The following is a 4,953-nucleotide window of genomic DNA, read 5'->3' on the forward strand; positions in this document are numbered from 1 at the left end:
GGGGGGTAAGAAAATTAAGATTGAGAATCTCTGGTTAAACTCATCAGTTTTAGTACATTTAAGAATGATTTAGTAAAAACCCATCCTTCTGAAACTGTGAACCTTCTCCCTTCATTCTGTTTGTCATAAATGCAGGACTTCAGGTGTGTTTGTTGAAGGTTTTCAGATTCTTTCTGAAGATGGAGGACTGAAGGTGAGATGGTCCAGCTCCAGACCCCCACCTGAATGAAGATGTCTGACAGAACCGGACAAACAGCTGCTTTTTTCCATTTCTCGTGGTTAGTGCTAGAACCATGACGCTTCATCTGAGGCGTGACACTCTTCAGCAGATGGGTCCTCGTGTGCGATCACAGCATTAAGAGCAGCCACTCTGCACAGGCAGACTCCTGATTTCAGCCCATGGTTTGAAATAAAAACAGGATTTTTTTAATGAAAAAATACCTTACAGATACCTGTAACCATGGCAACTGCGCCCAGTATCTATCAGCAGTAACCCTGAAGTTTATTCCCTTTCATTCAGAGCAAATGAATGAAAAGTTTGTCTGAAAACAAACTGAAGTTGAGTGTTTGGAAGGCAGAGACACAGCAGGGCCTCTGACATTTCACCGTGCTCCTTCTCATCCTCTAAATGCATCCTTTCAGTTCGCCGTCGTGCGAGGATCTCATTGATTTGTGGCTCTCAGCTAACCTGCCTCCAAAGGCTCGTCGCTGCCATAAACATCTCAAAGCTAAAAAGGCTGCAAGTGCTCTGCCACCTATTGATCAGCTGTAAGTGCTGCTGCTGGCAGACACTCATCTGTCCTCTGTGTGCGGCAGAACAAAGGTGGAGAGGAATATGATCACAGAAAACAGGCCTTTGGTGTTTAAGCTGTTTTAAAGACCGTCATCAGTCTGTGGACGGCTGTTCCATCATCATCCGAACAAACTGCGAAGTGAATTCTAGACTCAGGTGTTCATCTTTCACAGTTAGTCCATAAAAGAACATCTTCAGATTGGTATTGATAATCGACGGAAAACAGACTTTTTGATTTCTACCACTCCAAAAGGGGCCCAAATAGGCATTTTGAAGATTCTGGTATCTTGAAAAAATTCAAAATAAAATGTTACAAGAGATTTGTTTTAAAAAAAAAAGTCTAAAAATATCAGTCCAGGTTTGTTATGCAGATGATGAAGATTCAATAAAACAGTTGTTTATTTATAGAAGTTGTTTTCTGATTGGAAAAACATTCCATAAGGGAAATGTTAAAGGATTTTTTTGCCATAATTCCTTTCTAACCCTTGATCCAGGCTCCGACTATCTTTCAGGGCAGAAAGATTGATCATATTTACATGAATCCTCCTTCATTGCATCATTTTTCAGCACAAAGGAATATTTTCTGTGCTGAAGTTTCTGAGCCTAATTCAGCCTCGCTGGAGGAAAATTCTCAAATGTTCATTTTCCGAGTTTCCACAAATCAGCAACTTTTTTGATTGAATCTTCATTCTTGGTAAAATGTTTGAACTTTGTGATGAAGATTTTTCTTTAACATCAAAGTGGAGGCTAACATCTGGGCGCTAGCTTCAGCTCCGTCTGACTTTTAAGTCGGGGTTTGGGACCACAGCCTTAGACCATTCATTGTAATTGCAGCTCATGTGTTTTAAAAAGGAAGTCAAACAATTTTCATCCGTATCATTTGTAGAGTGCTGGGAGTTTTCTTCTGTCAGGAGCAGAATGTACAGAAACTCACTCAGAGACTCATGCAGATGTAAAATGATGAGGTGAATACAACCTCAGGGGAATCTTCTGGATCTACGTCGATCATGCTGACTATTAAAATGTTACAGTATGTTATCTTGTCTTTAAGGGTCACCGACGACACCTCAGGTGTTCAAGGGTTCATGAACTCTGGCTCTGGTTTGACTGAGTAGATGTGGGCGGAGTTGTGTCACATGACTGCAGCGGCTCCATAAACTGTCAGGATCTGGGTGCAGATACAATGCAGGACAGGTTTCAGTAAAGTTCATGTTTATTTCAGCTCAAAGTGAGACTGTGAAGGCTAGAGGGTTCATAACACTTGTTAGGCTCACAAGGCGATCTGGTTATGGTTGACAGGAGAACGCCAACTAAAATAGGAGGGTGTGACAATCAAGCACGGGTGCACTCGTTAAAACAGAAGGAGAACCAGGTGAGAGAAAGGAAGAGAAGACAAAAAGATAAACACCACATCTCTGATCCAAATCCCCACATAAACTAGTGCATTGTGGGACGAAAAGAGACATTGTCTTTGTCGTACAGAAAAAGGATCATTGATGTGGAATAAATGTCAGCCTAATCTCTTGACTTCATGGAAAGTGATGTTGTTCCAGCTGAGGGAGTCTGCTATTTCCTGTGTCCTTCTTCTTTTTTGGAGAGATTTCAACCTGCAGGTGATGAAGTGACCATTCTGAACCTCGTGAACGTCGCACATGAAGCCGCTCATCCTCAGGAACCTGCGGGGAAACTCCTCCTCCTCCTCTGAGGGGAGGCGGGAGGATCGGCTTTGTTTTTGTCCTGACGGTTTATGATCCAGCCACCTGAGGAGCGGATTAGAAAGGCCTCGCTCCTCCTGATGGACACAGAGCTGCGTTCTCTCTAACACTGTCGATGTGCGTGCACGTTCCTGTGTGCACGTGGTGGAATGAGAGAGCAGATGGAGGCAGATGGCGACTCCTACGGCTGCAGAGAAACAGCATCTCATTACAGTTTTGCCAATTTAATCTGCAACCAATAAAAGACATTTCAACTTAAGACGAGAGATAAAGAGTCCAGTGGGGGGGGGCAGTAATATGATAACAGGAATGCGACTCAGCAAAGAGAAGTTTGCTCTCATCCACACTTAACCCTAAACCAGAGGGTTTAATTATTTATTCTGGCCCACCAAACTAGAATAAACTCTATATAGATAATCCTTAAGAATATTTGATTTTCTCCATTTAATTGTAGCGTTTCCTAGATGGTACATAACAAATGCTTTCCTAAAAGTGCAGAAAGTGATTCTGTATTCATGTGATGTTGGAAGATGTGTCGTTTTTCTGACGTTCATGTGTGTTTTTGAGTCAGACAGACATTTATTTGATCAAACGCCACCTGAACGGTAAATTAGTGTTTGCAGTTAATAAGGGACACCAACCCATCAATGCAGTTAGCTCAAAAGGAGAGCAAACGCCAAAAACTTTCAAATGTAGTTCACTTTCGGCTTATCCCTTTCGGGGTCCCCACACCGTAACAGCACCCACTGTTTCACATCAGTGATTTGGCAGAGTTTTTACACCGGATGCCCTTCCTGACACAACCCTGTACTTGAGGGGCACAGGGACCCAGTTAGGCAGCAGCGTCAAGGGTCTTGCCTAAGGACACAATCTGGGTGGGGATCAGTGGACAACCCTGGGAATTGAACCCAGGGCTCCTGCGTGTCAGCCCTTTATCTAGCCCACTGAGCCACCCAGCCACTAAACGCCAAAACTTTTCAAATTAAAAAAACTAAAAAATGTTTTATTTAATAGTGAATTTTGATCAAATTGAAGCCAGGTTTTCATCCATTCTACTGTAATTTCTTCTCTTATGAGGTGGATTACAAAAACACTCCAGGCATCTACTTCAGGTCCAGCCGTTCTGTCAAATTTTAGAGCCCTTTGTTGCCCAAAAGTTTAAAAGTTTGCCCACCCCTGCCCTAAACCTCTAACCCGTGCATGTTTCCTGAATCTACATGTGTTTGCTCAGCCTGGAATGAAACACATGATGTGAGGTGATGAAAGGACCTGTCAGGACATGTTGGCTAAACTTCAGCGGCAAAACACTCAATATAATGTTGAAAAAGATAGTTCATACATTTGTTAAGTTTGTAAACAGTTTATTCTTATAGCCCGTGTAGACAATGGTCTCACTGTAGATGGAAAGTATGGAGAGAAATAAGTATCATCCCAATTTATGAGTGAGTAATTCCTGATTTGTGTGTAACTTTGGGTTTCTGCCTGCATATTCTTAATTTATGCATAGCTTTGAATTTGTGTGTGTATTCTTGATTTGTAACTCATGAAACATCATGTGCATAAGTTAAACATTTATTAAAGTAAAAAATACAAAATACAATTTAAACATGCACAAATTAAAATTATAACAGCTTGAAACTAATTACACATGTAAATCTTTAAAAATTATGCATGAATCACTTGTTACACAAAACCTCAGTTGCACAAATCTGTGGTGAAACTCTCACCTCTCAGATTCATCCGTATATGATGCGTTTAAATACTAATACAGAGTTTTCTTATCAGCAGTTTTGAACTTAGATTGTGAATAATATCCAGTAAAATTTGACATTTTCCCACTTTCTCAAACAGATATGCCTAGATATAAATCTAAATAAGCATTTTAAGAACATATATCCCTTTAAAAATAAAAATATCTCCCAGAACTGATCGCTTCCTCTCTGCAGCCCCGCCCCTGACACCACCTCTACCATGGGGATCTGTCTCATGCTCTGGTCACAGTCACGGGGATAGCAGGTGGTGCTGGACCCTCTAAACACCCGCAGATCGTAGGCCGGTGGGCTGATCAAGCCTCACCGCCCTGTGGGTGTTTAGAAGGGCCCTGTGCTGCTATCGCCGTGCAGAAGCTTGGCGGGGAGACCAGATCATAGCACCGCCCCCCTGCCCCGCCCCCACCTGCCTTTTATAAAGTTTGTTGGCAAACGCGGTGATTGCAGGCAGCACCGGCCCGCTTCGGTCTGTGGCTGCTTACCTCTGACCAGAGCTCGCGTCATAGGCGCTGTGAGGGGCGGGGCTGCAGAGAGGAAGTGGTCAGTTCGGGGAAATATTTTTATTTTTAAGACGGATAAGTGTTTTAAAAACGCCTATTTAGACTTTTTTATATTAATTATTGAGCATATATGTTCAAGAAAGTGGGAAAATGTAAAGTTTTACCAAATATTATTC

The 4,953-nt window shown here is 42.2% G+C and overlaps 1 protein-coding gene across 4 annotated transcripts in view; it reads right to left on the reverse strand.

Annotated features, from left to right (window-relative positions):
* herc1 (HECT and RLD domain containing E3 ubiquitin protein ligase family member 1) overlaps nucleotides 1-4,953 on the reverse strand; it is a 100,737-nt gene that overhangs the window by 91,803 nt on the left and 3,981 nt on the right. The window lies entirely within an intron of this gene.

Source organism: Oryzias melastigma, unplaced genomic scaffold (genome assembly GCF_002922805.2).
Source record: "Oryzias melastigma strain HK-1 unplaced genomic scaffold, ASM292280v2 sc00236, whole genome shotgun sequence".
Classification (NCBI taxonomy): domain Eukaryota; kingdom Metazoa; phylum Chordata; class Actinopteri; order Beloniformes; family Adrianichthyidae; genus Oryzias; species Oryzias melastigma.